This window comes from Gordionus sp. m RMFG-2023, chromosome 1 (genome assembly GCF_954871325.1).
Source record: "Gordionus sp. m RMFG-2023 chromosome 1, tfGorSpeb1-WG-v2, whole genome shotgun sequence".
Classification (NCBI taxonomy): domain Eukaryota; kingdom Metazoa; phylum Nematomorpha; class Gordioida; order Chordodea; family Parachordodidae; genus Gordionus; species Gordionus sp. m RMFG-2023.
This window is the reverse complement of record NC_088775.1, coordinates 68082486-68101679: the sequence shown is the minus strand read 5'-3', so window position 1 is coordinate 68101679 and position 19194 is coordinate 68082486.

The following is a 19194-nucleotide window of genomic DNA, read 5'->3' as shown; positions in this document are numbered from 1 at the left end:
GAACAGCTTTGAAATGTAAGTATTCGACGCATGCTGTATCAATGGTAAATTCCAGTCTCTTTGTCTCAATTTGGATATGAGCAGTTTAGAGTTTTTTGCTCTGGAAGTCTAATGTTGCCGACAGGGTTGCCAGGTCAAAATTTTCAAATTGCGGGAGAAATTTGGTATTTTGCGGGAGAAATATAAAAATTGCTAAAAAAAATTATTGCGGGTCTTCGGCCGGGATTTTGAATTGACTTAGTTTTCCACCTGTTATTTTTTATAATTATTTTATTAAATACAAATTCGATAACTATTTTTCAAAATAAAATATTTTGTAACATCTTGATATATTAAAATATATTAATATAAACCAAAGATCCAAACAAAATTAATTTTTATAAAAACAAACGATTTTATTTTTACAATGTAAAAATTATATTTATTTTATGCGAATGTATAAATAAAATTTTATAAAATATAAAAAAAAATGGAAAATTAAATAGTTATAATATTAATTATATTTTATTTGAGATTTAAATAATGGAACTAAACGTAAACCATCGTTATTGAGATATTTATAAAATTGCTGGCATGACATGTTATAATTTTATTTAACCATTAGCTCGTCCTCTAATGTTGTTAGTGCAATCCGATTTCTCTTCTTTCTCCAGGCAGTCCTCATCAGGCTAAAAATACGCTCCGATGAGGTATTAAAATGAGATAAGGAGAAAACATACCCACATATTTTTTCCAAGCATGGGGATTTATAGTTATTACGTAAAATTGCACCCAATTCTCCTCTGCTTTTAGACCATCTAACTATAAGTATTCTGGCGAATCATATAAAATAGAGAGAATTTACAAAATCCTTCAAGACATCAATGTTTATCGGTATTTTTAATATATTTATTAAATTACAAAAATCATCAATTGATGATTTCTGTTCCAAGGTCATAATACTTATACATTTATAAATAGAGTAATTAAAATTAAATTTTGATTGCAAATATTCAAAAATTGTTTTAATAAAAATATTTGCTTCATTTAAAAATACATTAATTAGAGTATTATTTGAACATTTTAATATAATATTTTAGCAATAGAGCCATAAAAATTATTATCAATTTCTAACTGTAAAGATGAACAGAGTTGCAGCATAATCTTGTGAATCTTCATTAATATAGATTATTCTGATTGCAAATGAATAATAATAACATGTAATAGATTTACACGTGAAACCATTCATAAATATGCTTCTCCCATTTCATCCTCGAAAAAAATTTTCCAAAATTTTAGGACAGCTTTTATAATCTTAAATTTAAGAAGTATTTTTTTAAAAGGTTCGTAAAATTTTAAATTTTATTGATAGGAGGTATTAATGATAACCACCTGATAGGGACATGTCGCAACAACTTACACTATTCCAAGTCAGATTCCACCAACTCTTTTAATTCATTAAATCTTTTAGTTGATGAACTAAATTCGTTAAAATATTTTATCACAATTATTTCGACATCCACAGATAATACATTCATTGCCTTCTTGCAAGAATTATGTAGTATATGGCAATGCAACCAATTGGTATTTAGTCATTACTGTGATGCCTCAATTCGGAAAATATACTTTGGTTTTGGCCAAAATTAATAGAGGCATTATCAGCGAAGAAATTGATAACCCTGAAGTATTATATTGTTAGCTATATCGTTGGATTTTTAACTATCCTAGGAAATTTTTTTAACAGTTTTATTGAAATGCCCTTATTCTTGTTGAAATAGAGAAGGTTCAAAGGAAATGTTTTAAGAAATGTTTTAATATTTCCCTTATTAGATGCATCTGTTAAAATTGCATATGGATGCCGACCTTTTAAATCGTCTAGAATTGACCTCTTGGATTCAGGTCCTAAAACATTTGTGATAGCCTTGCTTATTTTGTTCTACCACAAGTAAAGTTTGCACTAATATCGGAGTCGTTAAATATTATTGGGAAAAGATTAGACCCACATTGTGATGATAGATAGCTTTTTGAATGTTGAACTACATGATAGGTGTTTACAATTTCCGCAACTGTAGTTGCATCTGTATTATTAATAATATGATTGAACTATAATAAATAAAATAATTATCAGTATCATTGAAATAAGTATAATATTATTTTATTATTTATTTAATTTAACCTGAACGTGATAATTAAGCGTCAAGCCCTATAATGTTATACATAAACACACTGAAAATGATAAAATATGAATAAAATGAATGATGTTGATTTATTATAGGATAAAAATAAAACAGGATAGAATACAAACTAGACATGTTTTATTTAAAATTTATTTAATAATAATCAATTTGTCTTAATTATTTATATATTAAAAACGTTAAAATGCTAAACAAAATTGTGCAGGAGAAATTAAAAAATTGCGGTAGATATTTGCGGGAGATTTCCAATTGCGGTAATTTTGCGGGAGTGAGATGACTGCGTGTAAATAAAAAATTGCGGGAGTCTCCCGCTGATGGGGGGGGACATGGCAACCCTGGTTGCCGATGATGTGGATTTACAGTATCCAAGTCTCCAAGTGTGTAACGAAATTTAGCAATTGAGGATAAAAAGGCTGAAATGCTTAAGGATATGGGGGAATGGATACTTATACCATCTAGCTTTGGGGAATGGCTGCTTGCATCCAAGAGAGTAAGAATTTTATATTTAAAATAAATTCGAGAATATTTTTAAATAAGGGGTCATGAAAACTGTTGATGAACGAAAGGCATGTATTTTAGGAATGAATAAAAAATTTAAGTAAATAAAAAGTCTGATGAGCAGATAAATGTTTTAAAATATTTTTCATTCTATTGAATTTGGCATAGTGAATTGGTTAAACAGGAATAAAGTTTAAAAAATAAATTGCTCAATTTCGAAATTTATTGAATGCAATGTCAAATTAATAGAGGGATACACTGAAGTCAGGCCAATGCTCAATTTTTTGAGCCCCATAATGCTCTTAATTAATATACCAAAATTAATTTAATTTTAAAAACTTATGAATCATTTGGCCAATTTCTTATGAACTTCTTGAAATTTTCTTATGGTTCTTCAGAGTTTATAGTTCAGTTCGACACCCAGTTTAGATAGGTGAAGGTGGTGCATTCTTTTGTCTGAATTAGACAAGGTACTAGATATTTTTAGATATAAAAACTGAACTATGCTTGTCCCTATTTTTTTAAAAATTACTTCAAATTTCTTTATGTATTTTGATAAAATTTTTGTCTTAAAGAAATTCATTTATTTGATGGAAATTTTTATATTAAAAAAAATAATATTCATGGTCTATACTAAATTTTTCATAGTCAATTTTGAGTTGATGATTATAGTAATGTAGAAATTATATGTATCATTGCATATACATATATAAGGATATAATCATTATACATATATGTATAATGTCGGGCGGTATTTAACTGCCTAATATTATTATTGAAATGTAGAAACCTCTATTATAATACTTTATATCCAGCTTTATGAATGATCATGTGTATAAATAAATGAATGTTGTATGAATTACACTATGTAATATCTAAAATTATCCAATAAATTGATGACGACCAGAGAAGGAACTTGTAATATGAATCTATTGGAAGTATTATGAAATAAATTATAGGGAATGATTGGAAAATGTCATGGTAAGTATGAACTATTATCTAGGATATTTGATATAGGATTTTCCATCCTATGTTTATCATTCTTTTCATGAATGTATTGGATATTTCATGAAATTAAATTATGGATAAAGATAAAATTATGATTGACAACGGCGTCGAAGCATCAAGTTTACTACTATGGAAGCAATCGAAATTTTTTTTTTATTTAGTCGTCAAACTATAAAAAAATATAAATAATATAAAATATATAAATAAGTAGAATTCGTCTTTGTTTTTGAGTAAAATGATCAAGTTCTGAATAATAAAAGTTATTGCTAGATTTTAAATTTTTTTCAATTGTAATCAAAAATAAATTTAAAATTAAAAAAAAAAAATTTATTTGCTTAAAATAATTTTGTGCATCAATTGTATTGTTTATAATATGGGCGTAATGGCTAAGCAAGGATTTATAAATTCCTTTGCATGATAAAAATATCCTTCACAATCTTGAACTGATATCTATAGAAGTAAATGGGGAAAAAATATTTATATCTCTTTTTATATATAAGTTAAAATTTTTATTTAAAAAAAGTAAGAAAAAAATATAATATAAAAAAAATTTTCCACTTTTATTTATTAAAAAAAATATTTGCTTTCCCATTGCTTATTTTTTAAACGTAAAATTACACAATACTAGTAGAAAGCCCGTCAAAAATGACGGGGAATGAGAATTTTATTAGTTTTTTTACGATAGAGGTTACCTTTTATTTAAAAATCATATCCATTTTATATTCTTTTAACCCCCCCCCCCCCCCCATTCAGGTCAAGTCCAAACAATGTAATTGAGTCCAACCCATTAGGACTAAGAGTGGAAACTATTTTTTGAGTCAAAATATATTTAAATGAACTTTTACATTATATCAAAATTCTTTGTAAAAATATCACTGATTACATAAGACTAACATTTAACAATAAATTTCAAGCCAAGTCCAAGCTCACAATATTTGGAAAAAATTTCAAGCGTCCAAGACCTTATATTAAAAAAAAATTATCAAGCCCAGCTCAAATCATAATAATTTTGAAAATTTTTTCCTAGACCCATAATAATTTGTAAAAGATATTCTAAAGTCAGGTGCAAGCCAATATTAATTTTAAGGAATATTTTCCTAGCCCAGTCCTAACCATAATAATTTTGAAAATTTTTTCCCAAGCCCGATATTTAAATTTCTAATTAATTTATCATCACATGAAGGAAAAATCTCCGATTTACCAATTAGTCTACGGGTTAACTCCTAGTTATATATGCACGTAATTTCCGTAATAAGGGAAACTGGAAAAGCCGGGAAAACCACTTATTAGAGAATCATGAAAAAATCAGGTCTGCCTTAATATTATTATAAGAAATATCAAATCTTACTTCTTTTATTTGAAACCCCAAAAATTAAGTTATGGAGAAAAATATGGATTGAAATTATGTTCACTGCAAACAATATCAACAATTTATTTTTTATAATGCTAATGATTAATGTTTGCATCATTATTTGTTATCCATGAAATAAAAATAAATAATTCTTATTTTGTACTATGTTCAAGGTTATAATTATATTTTGATTTTATAAAAATAATAAATCTTGAAATTTAAATGACGATTGATCTATTTAAAAATAAATTAAATAAGAAAATTAATTTTGAATATTGTAATATAATGAAAATTATTTTCACTAATAGCAGCTTCTTGAGTAATAATTGTTTTGAATGTTGGTATTTTATTGAGTAAATGTATTTTTTTTAAAGGTAGCTTTATAAAATATTAATAATAATAAGAATAACTTGCAATTTTTGTAAATAAGATATATTTAATGTTTTGAAATCCAATACTTGCATAGGTTGTAAAATTTTGTAAAAATAAATTAAAAGAATATTTAAGGTTTTACTTTGGCATTCTACAGTGCATACTTAACTGAAGTTATAGGCTCATCTGTTGCATATGAAAAAAAATATTGACATATAAATATTTAAAAATAAAATAAATAAGAAAATTAATTTTGAATATTGTGATTTAATTGATATAATGAAAATATTATGTATCATATTGTATTTTACAATTATAATTATTTTCACTAATAGCAGCTTCTTGAATAATAATTGTTTTGATGTTGGTATTTTATTTAGTAAATGTAATTTTTTTAATACTTGCATAGGTTGTAAAATTTTGTAAAGATAAATTAAAAGAATATTTAAGGTTTTATGTTGGCATCTTACAGTTGTATTGTTAACTATTTGTATAGATATTGAAAAAAATAAATAAATTAACAAATAAAAAAAATAAATACTTACCGATGACATGACGTAGCGATGAAATGACGTTACGATGACGTAGCGAGGACATCGTAAAATTATAATATAGATATTCGCATTATTTTCTCTTTATTTATTTAAAAAAACAATATTAAATTTGCTTCCCTTATTTATATACTTTTTAACGTAGTAAATATAACAGTCATTTTTTAACGGTATGACTAAATACTGTCTTGCTAAACTGTCTTGCTAAAAAGCAATTAATCATAATCAATCATAATTTGATGATATAATATCTTTTAAAAAAAATTTTTCAAAACATTTTTTTTATTTTACATAAATCAATTTTTAATTAATTAAAAAATTGATATTAAATATCAAATAATTTAAAATTCTATTTTTACTTAATATTATTGGGGAAAAAATATATGTACTAGCTTATTACAACTTATATTTTATTTTTCAATTACAAAATTTAACAAATTTATATCCATAAGAGGGCGTTAAATAAATTCTTAGGAAACCAGAATAAATATTGGATAGCGCTTTTTTGTATTTGGGTTAAATACATGTGAAAAACCTAAAAAAATTTTAAAAAATAGAGGTTTCTTTGAGATTTAATTAATGAGTAGGTTTAGAAGCGAAAAATAGTAGAAAGTTTGTAAGGAACATATTGCTGGCGTTATTGATCAAAATCTCTTCATTTTTGGTTTATTTATCTATAAATACGTGCAAATCATTATCCCAAAAAATATTTTAAAAATATCGTGATTTGACAGAAAACCGATTTGAAACCGGCCCAATGACTAAATACTGTCTTGCTGGCGTTATACATGGAAAATTCTTTATTTTTGGTTTATACGTGAACAATAACGTGTTAAGCATCATCCTAATTAATTTTTTGAAAATATTATGATTTGACCGAATGGCGAGCTCAAAATCGACCACTTACTAAATATTCGATCTACCAAATTTAGTACTAATATTATTTGGAAAATGTTCATTTTTGGTTAATTTATCTATAAATACGTGCAAATCATTATCCCAAAAAACATTTTAAAAATATCGTGATTTGACCGATAACCGATTTGAAACCGAAATACTGTCTTGCTGGCGTTATACATAGAAAATTCTTCATTTTTGGTTTATATGTGTATATTTAGGTTGTAAACATTATCCTAAAAAATATTTTGAAAATATTATGATTTGACCGAATGCCGAGCTTAAAACAGACCAATTACTAAATATTCGAACCAAAAATGAACATTTTTCAAATAATATTAGTACCAAATTTGGTAGATCGAATATATAGTAAGTGGTCGGTTTTGAGCTCGCCATTCGGTCAAATCATAATATTTCAAAAAATTAATTAGGATAATGCTTAACACGTTATTGTTCACGTATAAACCAAAAATAAAGAATTTTCCATGTATAACGCCAGCAAGACAGTATTTCGGTTTCAAATCGGTTATCGGTCAAATCCCGATATTTTTAAAATTTTTTTGGGATAATGATTTGCACGTATTTAACCGAAAATGAACATTTTCCAAATAATATTAACACCAAATTTGGTCGATCGAATATTTAGTAAGTGGTCGGTTTTGAGCTCGCCATTCGGTCAAATCATAATATTTTCAAAAAATTAATTAGGATAATGCTTAACACGTTATTGTTCACGTATAAACCAAAAATAAAGAATTTTCCATGTATAACATCAGCAAGACAGTATTTAGTCATTGGGCCGGTTTCAAATTGGTTTTCTGTCAAATCACGATATTTTTAAAATATTTTTTGGGATAATGATTTGCACGTATTTATAGATAAATAAACCAAAAATGATTATTTTCCAAATAATATTAACACCAAATTTGGTCGATCGAATATTTAGTAATTGGTCGGTTTTAAGCCCGGCATTCGGTCAAATCCTTATATTTTCAAAATATTTTTTAGGATAATGTTTAACACCTAAATATACACGTATAAACCAAAAATGAAGAGATTTTGATCAATAAAGCCAGCAATATGTTCCTTACAAACTTTCTACTATTTTTCGCTTCTAAACCTACTCATTAATTAAATCTCAAAGAAACCTCTATTTTTTAAAAAATTTTTAGGTTTTTCACATGTATTTACACCCAAATACAAAAAAGCGCTATCCAATATTTATTCTAGTTTCCTAAGAATATATTTTTATATTTATGTATTTAACGCCCTCTTATGGATATAAATTTGTTAAATTTTGTAATTGAAAAATAAAATATAAGTTGTAATAAGCTAGTAAAAATATTTTTTTTCCAATAATATTAAGTAAAAATAGAATTTTAAATTATTTGATATTTAATATCAATTTTTTAATTAATTAAAAATTGATTTATGTAAAATAAAAAAAATCTTTTTGAAAAATTTTTTTTAAAAGATATTATATCATCAAATTATGATTGATTATGATTAATTGCTTTTTAACAAGACAGTTTAGCAAGACAGTATTTAGTCATACCCTATTTTTAGTATAATTCATATTCAAACCAAAGCAAACTTTATTCATTTATTATCATGAAAAAAAGAAATACTTCCAAATCAACAAAGTTTACTTATTTATTATATTTTTTTTACTTAATTATTTAATAAAAATGATCCTGTATCTAATTAATCAACTCAAGCAATTATTGTTTACGTAGTAAAAAAAATATTAAAATAAAAAGGCTCTAGTAGTTTCATTACCTACACCTCAAAATGCTAATTTAAATCAATCTTTTCTCACTTATTCATCAAATAAAGTTGCCTTGATTGGCACAAGCGCTACCCATAGGCAAAAGTCTATAAATAAATTCCTAATTTTATTATCCCCATCATTCTTACCCTGTCAATTAAAATATTTATTTAACTAAATAATTTAATTTAATTTTTAGTATTTACCACATTTATTAAAATCAAATGGACTCTCTATTTATCTACTTACTTAATGGAATTTACCTCCATATTTATATTTAGCAAATAAATTTTGATATTTTTAGTATAATTCATATTCAAACCAAGCAAACATATATATTTATTATCATGGATAATAGAAATACTTCCAACCCAACAAAAGTTTACTTATTTATTAAATTTTATGAAATACTTTAATATTATAGGAAAGTGATCGTATATGCGTAATATTCATAAATTACGTAGTCAAAAAAAATCTAACAAATCTCGCTTAGTTTCATTACCTACACCTAATGTTGTTAAACGGCTCGTTTTGAGCCGATATTTAAAAACGGCTAACTTAATATTTTCGCCAGATGACTAAGCCTCGAAATTTCGATACTATATGTCTAGACCTTTGTTCCTTCTATGAGCAAAATTTTCAGGCTTGGACAATATTTTTCTGGATAAAACATTGAGTTAGCCGTTTTTAAAATTGGGTCTAAACTAGCCGTTTAACAACACTACCTACACCTCAAAATGATAATATAAATCAATCTTTTCCCACTTATTCATCAAATAAAGCTGCTTTGATTGGTACAAGCACTACCCGTAGGCAAAAGTCTAAAAAAAATCCCTAACACTTTTAATTCTAAAATTCCTTTAACAACTACTCATAAAAATATAATTAATTCCAGCCAAACAAAAGTTTACCTATTTATTAAATTGTATAAAATAATAACATTATTTTAAGGAACTTATTCATGAATTACGAAATCAAATAAAATCCAAATATAACAAAACTCGATTAGTTTCATTACCTACAACTCAAACTGATAATTTAAACCAATATTTGATCACTGAATTATCAAATAAAGCTTCTATGATTAATGCATGCGCTACCCGTTTTAGGCAAAAATATAAAACAGTCTTCCCTAACACTTTTATTTCTAAAATTCCTTTAATAACGACTACAATTAATAATGATGACAAGAATTTAATAACTGGGCATACTTGCGGTCCTATGAATATAATGTGCCAATTTTGTTTTTCTTTGAATTTTATAGATAAAAAACCTTCAAATTCTAAATTCAATCATTGTTGTCATAAAGGGAAAGTTAAACTTATACAAATACCTTACCCACCTTATTTACAAAATCTTTTATCAAACCCACAGCATTCCTTACATAAAGATTTTATGAAAAATATACGTTCTTATAATTCAGCTATAGCATTTGCTTCTATGGGTAAGTTCATGGGCAAATATATCATAGTACTTCTCACTTATATATCCACTCTCTAATACTCAACCTACTTATTCCCAGTTATATGTATTAGATACTACACAGGCTATAGCTGAGCATGTTAAACATTCAGCAAATACTAAATGTAACATAGATATTATGAAACATTTAGATCATTTAATATGTCAAATAAATCCCTACGCTCTTAGCTTTAAGACCTTAGGTGAGGTTTAACAATCTGCATTGGAATTTTAAACCAATTCCATTACAAAAATACCTGCCATCAATATGATCTTTAAAGGAGATAGATCTAGCAATCGGCGCCGTTATAATTTACCATCTATGGATGATGTAGCTATGATTTTTAACAATGAAGAATGCGAACCTCCTTTTAAAAGAGATATTAAGGTCTATCCTATATCTAAAGTGAATGATCTTATTATTCTTAACGTATTGAGTCCAAATTTAGACCCCATGGTATATCCCATACTCTTCCCCCATGGTGAACCTGGTTGGTCTCCTAATATGATAGCTTAAGGTTTTGAACATTCATCTAGATCTAAAATTTCAATGTTACAATTTAAAATTGCACGCTTAGCTATACGCCAAAATATTTTTAATCCTATTCATAAATCAGGGCGTCTTACTCAACAAAATATAGTTGATTCCTATTTACAGGTTGAGGCTATTAACATTAACTATATAAAATTTAATCAATCTAAGCTTCGTGTAGAAGAATATTCCGGCTTAATGGATTATTTAGAATCTACATGTTCCACTTTAAAAGAATCTCCGATAGGCCCCCCATTTATTCATCCTTATTCATTTCAGGGATCTTCTAGGAATATGCAAGAACGATATCATGATGCTATGACTATCGTTTTAAAATATGGTTAACCTGATTTATTTATAACTTTTACCTGCAATCCTACTTGGACTGAATAACCGATAATCTTTTTGCCGGTCAAATACCCACTGATAGGCCGGATATAATTTTAGAATTTTTAAAATTAAAAACTACATTTCTATCGGATCCTTAACAATATACCAATGAATTTCAAAAAAGAGGCCTACCTCATGCCCATTTATTACTTATATTGAGTAAGGACAATAAAATCGTAACACCTGAGGAAATAGATAAATATGTATGTGCTGAAATACCTCATAAAGGTACAGAACCAAAATTGTTCAATATTGTTACACGATGTATGATACATGGACCCTGTGGAATTTTAAATCCTCAATCTCCGTGCATGGATAAAGGCATGTGTACAAAAAATTTCCCTAAGGATATTCAAAAATCCACCAATTCTAACATTGACGTGTACCCTTTATATAAAAGAAGAAATTTAGATACAAGTTTAATATTTAATAAACCGGTTAATAGATATGGTATCCCTTACACATATCTACTACTAAAATATAATGCACATATAAATGTTGAAATTTGTACTTCCCTTAAATCAGTTAAGTATATATTTAAATATGTATACAAAGGGTATGATTGTGGTAATATAGTTTTAAATGTAGAGTCTGCTACGACTAAACATGATGAAATAAAAAATCATCTAAATGCACGTTATGTAAGCTCATGGGAAGCTATGTGACGCTTATTAGAAAACCCAATGCATAATCGTTCGCAGCCTTTATCCGTTTATCAGTGCATATGCCATTTAAACAAGCCATTTATTTTCATACAGGACTTGAAAATGAAGCTATAGAAAGAGCCCTTTCCGAAAATATCACCCTTACTGCGTGGTTTATTTTTCAACATTCTCTTAACGCTGACAATACCTTTATTTTGATTTACCCTATTATTATATTTTTAAAAATTATGCCTGGCAAGAGCGCAAACTTGGGCACAAATCTATAATAACACGTATGTTTCCTACAAATATAACATGCGGAGAACGATTTTATCTTCGACTACTTCTCCACATCGTGGAGCTACTAGCTTTGAATTTTTACGTACACTAGATGGTGTATTATTAAACACTCTTAAAGAAGTCGCTAATAGTAGATCATTATTATGCGATGATAACGAGTGGGAAAAATGTTTAGATGAGGCTTCTTTATTTCAAATGCCATATCAATTACGTCACACCTTTGCGTTTATATGCGTTTTCGGCCATCCACGAAATCATTTAGCTTAATGGTCTAATATAAGACCATTTTTAATAGAAGATTTTTTGCTATATAATACTGAAATCATAGCAAACAATTTAGCTTTACATGATATTTTAACTACTCTCAATTGTCATGGGTTCAATTGCAACGAATTTAATCTTCCAACTCCTGACCCTATCACTCAATCTAATTTATATGACCCAATAATAGAAGCAGATGTCGCAATGGTAATGGTAGTTAATCTTAATGTTTTACAGCAACATGCGTTTGATCAGGTTATCCAGGCTATTGACGATACGTCAATTACTACCAGATATTTCTATATAGATGGTCCTGGTGGATCAGGTAAGACATATCTTTATAATACTCTACTACACTATCTTAGAGGACAACAAAAAAATGTCTTACCCTTTGCTACCACAGGCTACAAGCGCTACCCGTAGGCAAAAGTCTAAAAATAAATTCCTCATTTTATTACCACCATCATTCTTACCCTGTCAAGTAATATATTTACCTAACTAAATAACTTTAATTTAATTTTTAGTATTTACCACATTATTTATTAAAATCAAATGGACTCTCTATTTATCTCCTTATTTAATGGAATTTGCCTCCATATTTCAGAAAATTAACGTAAGTCATTAAATTTAAAATAGTATAGCATTTTTTAAAAATCAAAAACTAACCCAAGTAATTATTAAAATATCAATTCAACAAATAAAGATATATTATATTTAGCCAATTAAAAACTAAATTTAAAAAAAATTTCTTTATAAAAGTGGAAAAATATGATTCCCATCAATCTTACCCTCTCAGGTAAAATATTTATTTTTATAAATAAACGAAATAATTTTAATTTAATTTTTAGTTGGCATTATTTCATGGAATTAAAAGGCTCAAATACCTAAACTATGTAACTATACCACAATATGCCAGAAAATTAATCAAAGTCACTACTCCTAAGTATATATTACACTTTAAATTTGACAAATTAATTTAAATTATATTTAGCCAATTGAAAAATATAGGCAAAATAAAAATTTATCTCATCATTAATATGTAAACTCTGGAAATGACATATAATACCTATTTATCCATATCTTCCCTACATTTTTTATTACAATTTCATATATTTTACGCTAAATTTAATAAAATCTATATATATATTCACAAGGTTCTCTTTTATTTAATAAAAAATATTTCCTATAATAGTTCATGATTTTTTTATTCCCGTCATTCTTGTCGGGTTATCAACTAGTTATTATATAATTATAAATATTATTTTTGTTATAAAATGTCTGATTTCAAGCCCCATTTAAATCGGTAAGTTTTATAATTTATATTAAATTTTTTTAGTGGTCGGTTTTGAGCTCGGCTCGGTCAAATCATAATATTTTCAAAATATTTTTTAGGATAATGCTTAACATATTGTATACGTATAAACCAAAAATAAAAAATTTTCCATGGATAACGCCAGCAATGCAGTATTTAGTCATTTGTCCGGTTTAAAATCGGTTATCTGTCAAATCACGATATTTTTAAAATATTTTTGGGGATAATGATTTACACGTATTTATAGATAAATAAACCAAAAATGAACTCTTTCCAATTAATATTGCTACCAAATTTGGTCAAGCGAATATTTAGTAAGTGGTCGGTTTTGAGCTCGGCATTCGGTCAAATCATAATATTTCCAAAATATTTTTTTGGATAATGCTTAACACGTTATTGTACACGTATAAACCAAAAATGAAGAATTTTCCATGGATAACGCCAGCAATGCAGTATTTAATCATTGGCCCGGTTTCAAATCGGTTATCTGTCATATCACGATATTTTAAAAATAGTTTTTGGGATAATGATTTACACGTATTTATAGATAAATAAACCAAAAATGAACTCTTTCCAATTAATATTACTACCAAATTTGGTCGATCAACTATTTAGTAAGTGGTCGGTTTTGAGCTCGGCATTCGGTTCAAATCATATATTTTCAAAATATAATTTAGGATAATGCTTAACACGTTATTGTACACGTATAAACCAAAAATGAAGAATTTTCCATGGATAACGCCAGCAAGGCAGTATTTCGGTTTCAAATCGGTTATCGGTCAAATCACGATATTTTTAAAATATTTTTTGGGATAATGATTTGCACGTATTTATAGATAAATTAACCAAAAATGAACATTTTCCAAATAATGTTACTACCAAATTTGGTAGATCGAATATTTAGTAAGTGGTCGGTTTTGAGCTCGCCATTCGGACAAATCATAATATTTTCAAAAAATTAATTAGGATAATGCTTAACACGTTATTGTTCACGTATAAACCAAAAATGAAGAATTTTCTATGTATAACGCCAGCAAGGCAGTATTTCGGTTTCAAATCGGTTATCGGTCAAATCACGATATTTTTAAAATATTTTTTGGGATAATGTTTTACACGTATTTATAAATAAACCAAAAATGAATATTTTCCAAATAATATTACTACCAAATTTAGTCGTTCAAATATTTAGTAAGTGGTCTGTTTTGAGCTGGGCATTTGGTCAAATCATAATATTTTCAAAATATTTTTTAGGATAATAAACTAAAAACGAAGAGATTTTGATCAATAAAGCCAGCAATATGTGCCTTACAAATTTTCTATTATTTTTCGATTCTAAACCTACTCATTAATTAAATGTCAAAGAAACCTATATTTTTTAAAAAAATCTTATGTTTTACACATTATAAAAAAAGCGCTATCCAATAATTATTCTGGTTTTCTAAAAATATATTTTCATATTTATGCATTTAACGCCCTCTTAAGGATATATATTTGTTAAATTTTGCAATTATATTGTTTTTCCAATAATATTAAGTAAAAATAGAATTTTAAATTATTTGATATTTAATCTCAATTTTACTTAATAAAAAATGATTTATTTATATTAAAAAAATGTTTCTGAAAATTATTTAAAAAAATATTATATAATCAAATTTTGATTGATTATGATTAATTGCTTTTTAGCAATGTATTTTAGGAATGCAGTATTTAATCATACCCATTTTTTCTTCCATTATTTGTATTATAAAACTTTTAGATATTTCATGTCATGAATGGCCGCAAAAGCAAATTAAAATATTTTTCAATAACTATTAGTCATCTGTTAGTCGACTAAATTTAGTCGATTAACATCATTACCCTTATAAAATGTGATATAAAAATATTCCAGCCCACAGAGACTTATATGGATTTTTGTTTATCGAAAAGTTTTATTTTTCCTTTTATGCGTTTGCTCCTAAAAAAGCCTTCTCTCAGTGGTGTCTGAGTATTTTATTATTTTTCGATATATATCGTATCATGTCAAGGAAATTCATATAAATAAATTATCATTATAAAGATTACAAATCATTATGGTCTGATCGTTTGGTAGGATAAATTTTTACCTAAAAACTTTATTATCTCAAAAATTTGTATAGTACATGGTTGTTATTGCGAATCTGACAACTTCATCTAAAATTTTATAGCTAATTTGATTCTATTTCCATAATGAATTATAAAATAAAGTCTATAAATGTAAATAAATCAAAACTTGACTTTAATTTAAACAGGAGTGCTATTCTTGAAAAAATGAAAAAAAAAACCCATAAATATCAATATCTAAATGATAATCTTCGAGATATGATGGATATGATAAAATACTAAAAAAGAAAATTATAGATAAGAGGAAAAAGTCATAACTAAAAAAAAATGTATTTATTTCAGATCGGCCTCTTTTTTCATTTTTTCTTGCGTGGGCAAAATGCACATTTGTTCTCATGGGCAGTCCGTCTCTGAGTATGACGATCGCATGTAATCAATTTAGTAATCTATGTTTTGAATTTATGATAGGCATAGATCCCCATTCATTTCTAAACCGCTTGGTACTCCTAAGACTATTAGAGATTCTGGGTACTCTCATATGGTTTACCCATCATGTTGAATTCGGTATCCTAGTTCATATATAGCGATATAGCGATATAGGATTAGAATTATTTTGTTATCGGTCATGAATTAATTGCACATTGGTCTAGAGCAATAGCCATTTTTAGTTTATTATTGTTATGTTCGAAATTCAAGGGTGATTGAGAGTAAGGGAAGTAGAGGGGATGAGGGCAGTCATCAGATTTGACCCGCCAGCAGTTAGATCAGGGTTCGGATTAAGGATAGTAGCTTTAATCATGGTGCACGGTGGTGGTACGACCTAAAATAAAAAAACACATAGAAGTTGACACAAGTCAGGTTATATCGCTACTTTCATTTCTGTTGGACAGAGGTTGTTGAGGACCTAAAATAAAATGGCACACAGGATTTGACACAAGTCAGGTTATATCTTTCCTTTATTAATTTATGACGCAATCCACAACTATATATTGGAAAATTAATTTTTATTATTAACATAATTAGTTATTAGAAAATAAATATTATCCAAAAAAATCAGACAACGTAAAAATGGAAAAGTAAAAAAACATATTTATTTATAAACAACTTATCCTTTTATAGGGTTTTTCGATTGTATGTGGTCCTTATTTTAAGCCAATCATAATATCGAAAGCCTGACGGGATTGTTATTTGTTTTTTTTCAAACAACCAATCCGGTGTTTTATATTACTAAACTCAATCTGGTACTAAATGTGATTATATACAATAATAGTCTTTGTTCTACAAAAAATGAAAGTAAATAATTGTTTAGCACTTTCGAATTTTGTAAGGCTAGTTAATTTTGATAAAAAAAGACATGATGAGAGAAAATATGTGCAGTGCCAGGTCGCAAAAGTGGTTTTAGGTCTTGTTTATTTTAAAGAAAACAGACAAACGCCCCGCCTTTAAAAGTGTGGATTTATGTTTAGGTTAGCATTTAGTGAGGGCTTACCATACCATCTCGCAAGGGTGAATTTAGGTCTGATTTAATTTCAACAGTGGAATTTATCGTTGAACCTTGGTTAATGTAAACATATTTTTATTTTTTATTAATCCAATCAATAATAAAATTCATAATAAACGTTTACGGATTTAAGGTAACACAATCGGTAATGCGACGTTATAATAAAATAAAGATTTTTACATCAAAATGTTTAATATCTGAAAAATATGAACAGCAGAGTTGTTAACGCTCCCTTTTAAAAGTAGCGAGCTCCCGCTACCGCTCCTACCTTCTCAAAAGGAGCGAGATCCCGCTCCCGCTACTACATATTAAAAGGAGCGCTCCCGCTCCAACTAATGGAGTGCCGCTCCATAACTGCTCCTTTGATTTTCATTTTTTTAGAAGGTACACGAAACAAAATCATATTTTTTTATCAAAACGTTTTATTTATATTATATGATATATCAAAATATTTATAATCTTTTATTAGCTTTTAAAATTAATAAATTTTCTAAATTAGAATCTAACAAACACCCACGCCTCTCCCCTAAGACCTGTTTTGCAATACTAAATAGGCGCTCCACAGGAGCACTAGAGGGAAGCGGGGTATTGTATTTTATATAAATATTTATTTCAGGGTGTTCAAAAATAGTAATTTTGCTATCATTATTTAAAAAATATCTATTCAATATATTATTTTCATGGTGATCAATTTCATGGAATCCAAAGAAATCTTCCAAATCATTGCAAGGTTCCCGTGAACTAGTAGTAGCTATTTTTCCGTCGGGTATTTGTTTCCTTAAAAAATTAATTAATCTGCCTTTTAGTTCCATATTTTTTGAATTTTTTATCCATTCCCAATTCAATTTGAATGCAGGAGGGACAATCGCTGCAATGATATTATCATCATTATAAATATTTGAAAATCTGATTTTTTATTATAAATCTTTTATTAATACCGCTTATAAGAGACTTTACAAGAGGTTGGCAAACTCTAAATCTGTTAATTCGTTTAATTTTGAAATAAGTTTAGAAATGGTTGGACTTAGGAAACCCATGTCCATATGAAGCTCCCCTTCAAGGATTTTTAGAGCTTTTTTCATAGGCTCCATAACCTAAAATTTATTTATTTCACTAAGATAACGATTATATTAATATTTACTTGACTATACTCTTTAATAAATTTACGTTCTTGGGAGTTAAAACGTATAAGCCCATTATCACACAACTCATCAAGGTCCTTTTGTTTTTCATCTAATATTTTATCTAGCAAAACCATAGACTCATAATACGAATTCCACCTAGTGGAATTTGGGCATATTAGATACCTACCCAACTTTCTGATAATATCGTCCGCCATATTTGTAGACATATTTTGTTTATTCCACAAAGATTGACACTTTTGGAATAAACTTTGAGATACTATTTCAAAGCTTTTATCACCTAAAGCTTTCTCTGCGACAACTGTTGCCACCAAATTGAGATTGTGGCAAGCACATCGTGAATGTTGAGGGAGATAATCAAAGCTTTCTGCCCTATTATTTAGGATATCATCAATATCCAGAAATTGGAAATCATCATCCATCTCAGAACTTTTATCTTCAAACATCCTAAAAAATAAAAGGAAAGTTATAATTTTAAAATAAATATTTAAGATTACCTGAATGCTTTCACAAAGTTCCTACCATTATCAGTAATGGTTTTTATCACTTTATTCTGAATTTTAAAGCTTTTATGTATATCAATTATCATCTTGGCCAAAACATCAAAAGTATGCTTGCCTTGAACACGTCTTAGGGCTAAAGATGCTGATTTTCTTTGCAATGATTTTGTGTCAATCCAATGAGCTGTTACACCCAAAAAAAACCTTTATAAGTTAAATTAATCAAGCACATTTAAAAATATAGGCACTACCTTCTAAATCCACTTCAGGAATCAGCTGTGGTACACACATAAGATACTCCAGAAAGCATTTCTATAATATCATCCATCATTTTATCATAACGCAAACCTATCTTTGCTATTAGTGTTTGGCGGCACATTACCTTTGCTGAAGGGGAAAACGTTTCTATCATTTTGACAAAGCTAGGATTGTCTACATTTGATAAAGGAACTA